At 36.2% G+C, this 12,791-nt stretch overlaps 1 protein-coding gene across 1 annotated transcript in view; it reads left to right on the forward strand.

Moving 5' to 3' along the window:
* The window catches only part of VCAN (versican), a gene marked incomplete at both ends in the record, with an annotated part of 98,852 nt that overhangs the window by 51,916 nt on the left and 34,145 nt on the right, over positions 1-12,791 (forward strand). The gene's annotated exons all lie outside the window — the stretch shown is intronic.

Here is a 12,791-nt window from a genome sequence, read left to right on the forward strand (position 1 = left end):
ACAAAGGGAATGGCTTTAACTTGACAGAGGGGAGACTGAGATGAGATCTTAGGCAGAAGTTCTTCCCTGTGAGAGTGGTGGGGCCCTGGCACAGGTTGCCCAGAGAAGCTGTGGCTGCCCCATCCCTGGCAGTGTTCAAGGCCAAGTTGGACAGAGCTTGGAGCAACCTGATCTAGTGGAAGGTGTCCCTGCCTGTGGCAGGGGTTTGGAACTGTATGAGCTTTAAGGTCCCTTCCAACCCAAACCAGTCTGTGATTCTATAGTTTCAAATGAAACTGCTTTGTCAGTGTCCTATCACTACTCAAGTAATTTTCATGCCCTGAATGACCAAAATCTCTGTGTTTTCATAAAACGTGGCATAGGGAGCTACAAGTTCTTGTTTTGTCTAGAGTAACGGAAGTGTTAAATACTAAGTAACATGGCCAGGTTCTGATGTCATCTTCCCCAGTGTAATTACACCATAATAATTCCAATGATGTGATTGAGAGCAGAATTATTATGGGGATGTGGGAATGGTAGGTATCAGAATTTCTTCATAATGGTTATAACTTCTGGTTCATTCAATAACTAGATGATTTTTTGATTCAGAAGAAGTTTGTCTCATATATTTAACCCAAACTGATAGACTTATTTCTTAATTGAACTGGTTGGAATTTTCCTATATTAGAATACTCATGTTGTACTGACACTGTTTAGGGCTTTTTAAAATAGGTTGGACACCATCACATATAAATCATATTTAAAATACAATAGCAGCAATTCCCTGTTTGGATGCAAGCGCCAACAAACAAATAATTGTAATAAATTCAAGGTTTTGGTACATTGCTTTCCCAAAACAAAGGAAAAATATTCAACCCCATATCCAAAAGAACTAAAATTTGAGGCTTAGAAAGTTTCACAAGAAGGTAAGACTATGAATTAATAGGTAGTCTTTAGGCCACTATTGCTGGTTCTTCCTGAAGGCTTATTATAGAACAATAATTTATTTTTTTTCACATTCCTTTATAGGCTTCCATAGATACAAGGAACAACACTCTCACATTAAATGCTGTTCAGAAGATGCCTACATATTTCCTGCTGGTTTTGCATTGTTTCCAAGGAAACATCTCAGTTCTAGACTAGGGATTACACATTTCTAGCTTTCTTATAGCTTTTTGTTTATTCATGAGAGAAATGAAGGGATTTTACTCATAGGTACAATGTAGTTTTTCATACTTCCGTTGTGAAGGAGGGAAATCTTTTTAGAAGTTTTGTTTACACATGGATCAAGTCTTAAGAAATCCTGTTGTAGAAAAGATAAGCTGTCTTGCAGATAGAAACACATTCTGATTTAATTTTTCTTGAGGAAAGTGGTTTTCTATACCAAAGTTTTTTGGTGTCCAGAATGTAAAATATCTTACTACTTATGATGAGAATATAATCTTTTATGCCTCTTTCAGAAAACATTATCTATACCATTTTACTTTACATGAAATGATTCATTGGAGATAGTGAACCTCTGATTGAATACAGAATGTGGTCCTGGAAATGTAAATAAAAGGATATATGTAAGTGGCTCAAAGGCAAAAGATCTTAATAGAAAGGCATTCTTTTAAGATGGGTCACTTGATAATTGTTCTAAAAGCACTTCAAAAGTATCTGTAGGCTATTCTTTTTGAATATGTTTTTTAAGGGTGTCTTTTTTTGCAGCTGTGTTTTGCATGTTTTAGATTTAATTAAATTAATCATTGTTAATCCATCTAGGTTTTTTTCTATCTTTCTTTTTTTGGAAGTGTTTAGATGATAAATCCGATTAATAATATACATAAAATCCACTGGTGTCCTTCAAGATACTTGTGAATTATTTCCTGGCACAAGTCAAGATGTGTTCAGAGTGAGGGCTGCATGTTTTGTGTCACCTTAGGGAACACGGAGCTGAAGTTATCTATTTTTTGCCTATAGATTAATTCACACTTTAAAAAAAAATAACCTGCTTAATGAATTGTACTAGGACTTGTTTGACCACTCATCTATTACCAATATGTTTAAATGAGTACAAGTCAGTTAAAAAAATTACATCAAAATTTCTCTTCATTAATGATTAAAGCTAAAATCCCTAAGGAGAAGAAACACAGTTGGAATTTTGTTCTTCATCAGGGGCAATCTCATCTACCAGCTGTCTATGCCTGCTTTGGTATTACCTCTGTTGTACTTCATTACTTTTTTTAAAATCAACATTAGGTCAAATAGTGCATAAGAAACACTATTTTTTAACTTTTTTAACCATAAACTTGGATTTCCCTCATCAAGAAAGAGTTCCATAGTTTCAGTGGGAAGTTTTGGGCATTAGGAAAAGAATTTCTATATGTGTGATGATTTTTTTTTTGTTTCTCAAAATAACAGCAAAGAATATGCTTGTATGTACACAGACTAGCACCAGGATTTTTTATATGTTGTCATGAGACTTCTTACAAGGGCCTGTAGGGACAGCACAAAGAGGAATGTCTTTAACCTGACAGAGGGGAGACTGAGGTGAGATCTTAGGCAGAAGTTCTTCCCTGTGAGGGTGGTGAGGCCCTGGCACAAGGTGCCCAGAGAAGCTGTGGCTGCCTCATCCCTGACAGAGTTCAAGGCCAAGTTGGACGGAGCTTGGAGCAACCTGATCTAGTGGAAGGTGTCCCTGCCTGTGGCAGGGGGTTGGAACTGTATGAGCTTTAAGGTCCCTTCCAACCCAAACCAGTCTGTGATTCTATAGTTTCAAATGAAACTGCTTTGTCAGTATCCAATCACTTTCACTTTTTTTTTACTTTTTTCATGCCCTGAATGATCAAAAGCTCTGTGTTGGAACTTGATGAGATTGTAGATCTCTTCTAACACAAGCCAGTCTGTGATTCTACCATTCTATGATTTTATTGTGGGATTTTGTCTAAACTGTCTTATCCTTTATTAGAAATAGTGAGTGAAATGCTTCTTGGGTTATTCATGTATTTACTGCTCAGGGTTGTAGCACATTTTCAATGACATATTTGGATAAATATTAAATATTACAAGCAGAATTCTTGAATCCTTTAGAAATGATGTGTACACTTGATACAACTGACAGACAAGGGTAAAGACCACAGGTGGTTTCACGTCTGGTGAAACCAGATAGTGGTAATGGGGTTGCAATGGTAAGTGAACCTAGAAGAAGTTGTCACAGTGTCTTTTACCTTAGTTCAATTACTCCTATTCATGCTTGAAGAAAACAAAGTTAGTGTAAGCTTCCACAGAATTTCTTGGACTAATCGTCTGCACAACTAAATTTGCTTGATTTCATGTCATGAGGGAGAAAGGCATTGTCAAACTCACCATAGTTTGGAAATTACTAAATTGCAGTAGGCAATAGCTTCATTTTGCTGATTGTGGGTGCTGGATGCAGAAGTTCGGCATTGCTATGTGATAAGCACTGTTGAGCATAGTAGTGCACAGAACGGATAACAATTTAGCATAGTATGGCATAATCAGGATTACCAGATGACCTAAGAGAACATAAACTAGTTGCATACTCTACCCTACATGAAATAGGAAAACTATGAAAATCAATGAAACTGAAGTATTTCTGAGTCTCCAAAATGTTACTCAAGCATTTATCTGTTCTTACCTTAATTTAATTATTTGGCTTCTTGGGCTATTCAGCTTTTCTTATCAGCTTATTCTGTCCACATTCAGAGCCTGTCAAATGTGTGCTAATTCTGAGTCAGTAACCATATGACCAGTCTCAGTAAAGGATGGAGTTTGTGCTAATAGGTCCATAGTCAAAAGTTTGCCCTCCTGCTGTGTTTTTAGTGCTGCACCAAGCTTGCCACAGCTAGGCATCTGTTTGCAGCTGTAGTTGGGTGAAAACTTCTGTTGTCATGTATTGTCCAACAAAAATGTCTTTTTAATACATCAAGTGTTTCTAAAACTGGATTCATAATTTTCCAAAACAAATGTCACATTTTCCCAAGGGAAAACAAAACAAAATAAAATAAAACAAAACACCTAGATGGAAAACCTTCTTCTAAAAGACAAATGGAACCATTCCTCATTTTTATGTATCTGATTATATTGTAAAAAAAAAAGAAGCTCATGCTCTGTATGCATTATACAGACTTTTTCCCAGCTCTGAGCAATGGTTAAATATTTGCAGGTTAACTACAGCTTGCTCTCAGATGAGTCTTCTCCAGTTATAAGCTGATTCTAGAGTATTTTCTGCACTAGGCTTCTTTTTCTGCTCTGCTTTTCTTTCTATTTCATCTGCTGTTCACAAGTCTCTGCAGAATTTGGGAAAGTATGAGGATCAAAAGCACCCCAGAAGTTGATCCAGGTAGATATTATGTGTCAAAATACTGTTTAGCACTTAATTTTTGAAAGGCTTTCAAGCACATGGGTCTGCTCTGCTTTCCCTAATATTGTGCCTGAAAGGAGGAGTCACACTTCAGTCATTCCTCCTGTAGCAGTGGGGTTTTACAGCCTTACATTTGTTTATCTGAGAATCTGGTCTATTTCTAGGATGTTTAATTTCTGGGATGTTCTATTTCTTGGATGTTTAATACCCAAAGTAATCATGTTTGTTAACCTCTATACCTAAATTTATACCGAAATTTGCCCTCACTTCCTCCTTCCCTTCCTTGGTCTTTCCTCTTTCTTCATCTCTTTCTCTCTTTCCTCCTTTCATCCCAGATTTTTGTTGTGATCATTTTTTGTTCTCATAGGAGTGGACGTTTTTCCCATGTTAGTAGGGCCAGAACTGGTTTCTTCTTGTTCTGTCTATGCAATGGCAGAAGTATTTCAGTTTGCCTCAGTGTAACAATGGTGTAAATGTAACCAAGGGATGGTGGTGAAGTGGGATAAGAAAGGGCAAGACCTGCTGACATCTCACTCTTTCTACCTTAGTCATGGAATACCACACTGAAATAATTTTGGTGAGAAGTTGCTTTACTTCCCAGCCAGGTCTTCTGTTTACCAGCTAACCTGGTGAGTTGTCCTTGGAGTTGGACTTTTCTATATAAATATCCAAGCAGACCTGCTCATGCAGATACTGTGTGACTGTAGAATCTATTGAATCTGTCTTTTTGCATTGCTTAGGAATTCAGCTGAAGAAAATTATTTATTACTTGCCAGTTGTTTGTTTGTGGTTTTTAGCCCTGCAGAGCTTTAGGGTTGTCTTCTTGTAGGCAGTGAGTAAAAAGTTGTCATTAAGATGGTCATGTCACAAGCAGCTTAGGAGGAGCTACTGCTGCTTGGAGTGTCATTTTGTTAATGATATGTTGGAATAGGAAGGAAGTGCGAATTGCTGTGTCCTTAGAATATTGTATGACAAATATTCAGTCATTATCTAGGGAACAATATCCTGCATTTGCTGAGGCTCAGACATGACACTGCAAGGCTGCCATTTTTAACAACTTGACATTTTGCTCAATCTGGTTTTTCTTAAGAAGTTCACTGCTGCGTCAGGGAGATGAGCACAGGAAGTATTGAGTCTGAAGGAAACACCAGGGGTTGCCAGCAGTCTTCACGATATGCTTTTATAACAACACACTTCCTCAATTCCTGTCATGGTTTTCACATCATCATGTCTATCACTTTAGAATTCAGCAGGGATGTTTAAGGCCAGCCACAAAGGCCAGAGCCCTGTGCAAAGCAGATGTCTACATCAGCAACATCCACTTCCCACAGGTGTTTCTGATTATAGCCAACAACTTTGTCAAGATGGAACTTGAGGGAATGGTATAGCTGTAAAAAGGCTGCAGTTTAGGAACATGCCAGCAATTGATACGCAGGGTTTCCATGGGCCTGTATCTTGCATAGAAACAGAGACACTCAAATATGCTAAAGCAGGCTGGAAAAGCGAATTGGAGTAGGCAAGGCTGACCACCCACCTTGAATTGCTTTCAACTCCTACCCAGCCAGGTGCACAAAAATTGTTCTTTTCAAGTACTTCCTTTCAGAAATCTACTTGGGTAGTTGAGATTTTTATGCAGGGTCAATTTATATACAGGTTTTTAATTATTATTTTTACTGCTGATGAGATTTTAGAAATTCAGACTTCTCTTTTGACTGTCAGAGGGAGAAAAATACATAAAGTTTGATAAAATTTAGAATGTTAAAAAGAAAATAAAAGGCTGTTGAAATGTGTCCTGCATTGTTAAGCATTTCTAAAGGGAGCCAAAGTTAACAGAAATTTTAGAAATATATATCCAGCTGGGGAATTTTGAAGTTAACTAAATAAAACGTTTTGTTTATTTAGACTCAAAAGTAATCAAGAACTATATTTTACTACACCTCATCATACATTCTAGTCATGTTAACATGAGGTAGAAGGATTAAAATAATCAAGAATTTAATTATTTCTGGATCTTTCTTTGTTGCCTTTTTCTTAAGTGTGTATAATAGTAGCTATGTTTCTTTAATACCTTAGACCAGATCTTTGGCAATATTCCCACCTTTTCCTGACTGGGGATATGGGGTATGCCTGAAGCACTGTTGCACTTTGACTGTGCTTAGTAGGCTAATGATATTACAAGATGGCACAAGTTAGAAGAACTGTATGTACTGAAGGCTGACACTTGGAATTTTCCTTCAGCAGGAAATATCTGTATTTCAAAATCTTATTTCTTTTGAAATGAGATGAAAAGAGCAATTAAAAAATCTCTTTTCTATGAAACAAAATGGCCCAAAAGATGTTATCAGAATGTTTTATTTCTGTAAAAGTGAAGCTTTCTGTTCCAATTTAAATATAATATTTTAAGGAGGAAAAAGCCTCTAAATACAAAGATTTCAAAACAACAGCAACAGAAAAAAATTCTTTTTTTTTCAATTTGGCATGGAGACCATCCTGCCAGATCACTACTTCTTCAGTATTCTTTTAAAACAACATCTATTCAATAAGACTGGCACGTTCCTAGGGAATTGGTTGGGTTTTGTTTTGCTGGAAGAGTTTCAGCAACCTGTAGTCATAAAACTGCTTGAATCCACAAAGACTGCAAATCTGGTCCCTGGCAGAACTTAGGTTTAGAGGAGTCAGTATGTGACATAAAGCTGTTAAAGACTTTCCTTGTGCTAGTTCCTCTCACAAGCCAGATACGAGACGTTACTGGAATTTCAGAGGGTTTAAATAAAATATTTTAAACTTCTTCTATTTAGAGGACTCTTAAATATTTTCCAGATGAAACGGAGACACCTGTTGGCTTAATTTAAGTCAGCTAAATTGAAGTCAGCTGGCTGTAGCCTCGCTCTTTAGAAGTCACAAAACCCATCAAGAGTGCTCCACAGATGTGCACAGATTTTGAGATGACACATTAAAGACATTGATTTATGTTATTCAAAAAGTCTTAATCAAACACAGTGTCTGTTATTCTGTGGATTGTCTTTTTGGATGTGCTTTTCATAGCAGCTTCAACCTGCAGCAAATCGTAGAATCCTAGAGTGGTTTGTGTTGGAAGAGACCTTAAAGCTCATCCAGTTCCAAACCCCTGCCATGGGCAGGGACACCTTCCATTAGACCAGGTTGCTCCAAGCCCTGTCCAACCTGGCCTTGAACACTGCCAGGGATGGGGCAGCCAGAGCTTCTCTGGGCAACCTGTGCCAGGGCCTCACCATGTTCGTAGTGTACAAAAATAAGTAAGATAATGAATTGTGTCTTCCTTCAGTCTTCATTGCTGTCTATCTGCTTTTCATAGCATATTTTTACAATCTGTTCCTGCAACAACTTTCTCAGAGTAATGTTTTTTGAATGAGTAGGGGTCTGATCAATAGCTGTTTATGAAGCTTGAGACATCTGACTTGATTGTGCCAAGTGTTAATTATTAGGTATTTTTTACATATCTGTACAAGATATATACAGGAAAGAAAGGAAAAGAAATAAGGTGACACAATATGGAAAACAGAGTAGTTAACGTATATGCACAGGGGAAAACCCCTTGGATTTTCTCTTTTTTTTACTTAAATTATTTTTTGCTTTTCTGTCTGAACCAAACTTTTTTGTTTTCATTGCAAGTTACTGCTTTACCTTCATCAGTCACTGAATTTGCAGAAATTTGATAGAAACCCACGCATATACGATATTTTAATGTCATATATAATATATACTGTACTTTTGTTGTACCATTGTCTAAATTAACCCTGATATAATTCAGTTAAAGCTCAAACTCAAATATTTCAGTTATTGAGTGCAGGAAGAAATTTGATTAATGCAAACTATTCTGTTTTTTCATTTTAACCTGTGTTGTGGTTACCAGTTCTTGGTAGTGAATGTCATGAAGCCTGTGATAGTGTCACATTATGCAAGAAATGGATGTTTTTGAAAAGAACAGTCCAAAATGTTTTTGGCTTTTTTTTTTTTTCCTTTTTTAGATCTATTCTAATCAAAATATGCAGCCTGATTCGAAGTCTATAGAACATTTTATGAATCTTTCTGTGAATTTCAGGAGTTTATTATACTTCTAGTCCTAAAAAAGACTGAACTCTGTTACTTGTCAGAAACAGCTCACCATGTTGCTCTGAAGCAATGAATGGACAAATTGCAGGAATTTATTCTGTTACATGTAGGATGCCAAATTAGATGTTATCAGTCCCAATTTCAATGAGACTTCACGAAACTGTCCTAAATCAGTAAGTCTTTTAAATGGAATAATTTAGTTTTTGAAAGTTTTGAAAGCATCATAATCTGTGCTCTATTTAATTCTCTGTTAATTCTTCTACAGCTGCTTCTCCGAATATTTTTTTTTTTTTTTTTTTTTTTTTTTTTGTGAAAAAATGGTCTTTACTGCTTACCCTCTCAAAAATGATCTTTCTCAAGAAAGAACGTTGCTACGCATTACACTTTCTTCGGGTGTTGAGAAGTTAGCTTGTTCATCAGTAGCACAGACACAACTTCTGTATTTGACCCAGTGACAAATTAATGTGAGTTTAGAACTAACTGCCTCTATAAAGTTTGTAATGGAAATTAGTGACAAATCAGTCAGTCTCTCTGTGATGATATGTAGTAGCAGTAAAGTCTTCTTGCAGCTAAAAAGCACCCTGTAGCCAGAAGGATTTCCATTTCTTGCACATAGTTGACTGTTATTGAGATAGATGCCTATTCCATACAGGTAATTTAAGACATTTAGACATATTAAATAGATTAAGGAACACTCTAGGCTGCATATACACTCCTCCACCTATCTATTTAATTTTTTAGTGTGTGCCACATCACTTTCCTCAATAAGAGGCTTTACAGATAAATCCCCTTTCGAACTTGTTTGAATTGGCAGTCTGAAATGGCAGCCCTTGCTTTTACTACTTTTTAGCTACTTCTGTTTTACTTTCTTTTTCTTGGAGTCATAATAATAAAACATCTCTTTAAACAAGTGCTCCTTTTTGCTCGTTTGCCATGATAATTTGTGAACTATTGATAAACATATTTAGAAACCAAACTCCTTCCTGTTAAAGTCCTCATTTCATCTCTTATTAAAAATCTCAAGTCTGCATGTTTTTACCCACAGTTAGAATGGACATGAATATAATAAGGGGCAACATGTGTCAGCTGCATCCAGACAGCTTAAAACTGCTGCAAATTTTCTTGTGTCTGCCCTAAGGTCTAACAGACCAGTTCAACAGATAAGACGTTTCCCTCCTGTATTCATATTTTACAGTAGCACTTAGGTTTTTATCCTCGTGTCTTACTTATTCTTAAAGGACCAGATAATATGAGCTATATTGTTGCATAGATTCTTGGCCATCTCTGGGGTTTAGGAAATTTTCCACAACTGTTATTCCTGAGCACTGCAAACTTGATTACTAACACTGAATAATCAAAGCTCTAGAAAGGAGAAGAAATTCTAATTAAAGGAAAAAAAAAATCTATTTTTTTCATTACTACTTTTAAAAAGCTGATGGTGTGTGTTTCTTTTTTTCTTTTTTTTTTTTTTTGTTTGAAAAAGAGCCCAAACAAAAATGCTTAGTATTTAATGAAAGAGCCTTCTGAAAGTTAATTATTGGAATATCATACCTTTAGCTAATTTTCTTTAATGTGGATCTTTGTGGCATGTGAGATCTTGAAAAAGCTAACAAAGTAAAAGTAAGGTCTGATAGAGATCTTTGCGTATGTAAGAATTTGTATATGTCTTCTAAGTGAATTTTGAACAGATGTTGTTCAGTAAATTTACTACCTACCATAAATGACTTAGCGTGAGCTAGTAATTTGAGGGACTCCCAGGTGTGCACTGTTACAAAAATAATACACTGGTCAGAACTTGTTAGTCATGGTACCCTCCTACAAATTACAGCCTATTCAGATCCATCCAGGTTTTATATATTTTTTTAATATCTACTTCTGTGCAAAAGCATGCTACATGCGTTGTTCACACAATCCTAACAGCTGTGTATGAAATCATAGTTAATTCTTATGCTACATTAGCCTATATAGCAGGTTAGTTACACATATTTCCTTCTTAAGTTGTGCACACAGTAAGCCATCTTTCTTGTCCATGCACATTTCGATATATAGTACTTTGGTTCTGAATGTTGGTGCAATTATTCTATAGTGGATTTACTGAGAATCACAAGCTCTCAAAGCTGCCTAGCAGCTCTGACTTGCCATCCCCCTTTCAGTTAGTGAATTTCCATTTATTTTTGCATACACTGTTTTGAAAAGTGTATACAGTTTTCTGTATACAATATTTCTGTATACAATATTTCTGTACAGTTTTCTGTATACTGTATACAGAAAAGTGGATACATGAAAAGTGGATACATAAACAGTGTTTACAACTCTGTGTTGATTACAGCTTCTACTTCTATGAAAATATGATTCTTCAGTATGCTATTTGTTAGAATTTGTGGATTCTGAAAGTGATGTTATTAGACATACCTCCTCATATCATATTGCAGATCTTGGACAAATAACCAAATTCTTGCTTTTATGCTTGAATGAAATTTTAAAAGGAGATCTGGGCAGAATCAAGTAAATGGCTGCAGAAGATATATTTTTTTCTGCGGCATTGGGCAGCCTCTGTAAATATTTCTAACCTACTGGAGAAAGGAGCAGGGAGAAATTCTCTCTTACAAGCATTGCATAAAACAACTTACAAAACAAGCACTTGTGAGGGAGATTGTAGCTGTTTCTAGTCTATAATAGAGCTGTCATAGCACAAAGTGAACCCTAGGCTTTATTGGGGTAATATGGAATAGCCAGCCAGAAATGAGGTTAAAACCAGGTTTTTTGTATTGTGCTGGGAACACTGAACTGAGTGCCATACATACTGAATATTTTAGTGGAAATACACAATGTTGAAGGTGATTTATTCTCTGCAAGACTGGAACAGGTCTTAATTTTTCACCAAGTTGTTTAGAAATTAGATCAAACCCTTGCATTCAGAGAACCTCATTGCATGTTCTTTGTAAAACAGGTCTGAAGTTGCCATTTACTCTTCAGCGGGAGGTTTAGCAGAATGAACATTTGGTAATACTTCATGAGTTTAGCTGTAAACACAACCTAAGATATTAGAACATCAATTCTCAATAGAGTTGCAATGACCTTTTCAAGACCCACTTTGCAGCCAATTTGCACACACAAAACACCGTAAGTAAGCCAAGCCGTTCACAGTGCTGTGTGTCAGTTTAAGGTGATTTAATACATTCTTTTCCAGAGTGATCACCTGATTACTCTATCTCTGGGGGCTCAGTTGTCATAGAGGTTAAACAATGTTCTTACGTGGGGGACTTACTTCAAACTACTGAAATAGTTTACCTGTCAGCTTCTCATAATTTTATGTATTGTAAACAGTTTTAATGAGGCTGATTTGCTTACAGACGTGTGTTCTGTCATATACAGCAAATGTTCTTTGGGGAGCAATCATTGCTGACAGTGGTCTAAGAGTTCTATTGGTTTAGATTCTCTACTGACAAATGTAGACAGAGCTCCATTGGTGACATCAGTTTATACCAGCAAACAGTAATTTTCTTTTGGGAAAATGACTGTAAACATAAACCCAGAAGAAAGATATATTAATGGAATAAAGTTTCAGCACAAAGTTTCCAGCTTCAAGTCAGTTGGCCAAGCCTGAAATTTGGCCTTTTGCTGAGTCTTGTATCCTCATTCTAGTAAGGGTAGCAGCTATTGTCTAGAACAGATGGTTTGAAGTGATGTTTGTGCTGAGATATTTGAACAGTGTCTATGGAATTTGAGATCATTACTTTTGGAGGAAATTTACAAGGGCTTCTGCTGATAAAACCTTGTCTACTTAAAACTTCCTTCGTCTTCTTTACCATCTTGGCCACCTAGAAAATAATTTGAGAGCTTTGCATTCTGTGGGACTGCATAAATCGTTCAAACGGAGTAATAAGCAGAAGAAAATAGTTGGGCTTTACTCATATTACTATCTGAAAGGCAACTGATTTTGGATCTGAAATATTTTTTCTTATTTGCTTTATAATGTTTTACAGTGCCAAGTAGCAACAACTTTACAAAGTGAGACTTTATTTACTGACCTAGTGTAAACAGTAGAGCAACTGATGTACTTTTTATGGTGTTCCTAGGAATTTAAGTTACTTTATACTGACAAAAATTAGAGTTGCAGAGGCATCTTCTATAGGTCTGAATTTATTTTTTTATTTGCATTGCTTAGCTTTGTCTAAGTTGGATTTCTGGTAAATGTTAGTGAGTGTCTCATATCCATGGACGTAGTTGCTGCAGACTGGGGCCAGAGTCTTTTGGTCTTCATGTGATTTTCATCTTGTCTATTTCTTACCTCCGCTGAACAGCAAGGTAATTAGCTTATATGTGGGTTCAGGATTAAACATGCATAGCAATG

Source organism: Psittacula echo, assembly GCF_963264785.1.
Source record: "Psittacula echo genome assembly, chromosome: Z".
Classification (NCBI taxonomy): domain Eukaryota; kingdom Metazoa; phylum Chordata; class Aves; order Psittaciformes; family Psittacidae; genus Psittacula; species Psittacula echo.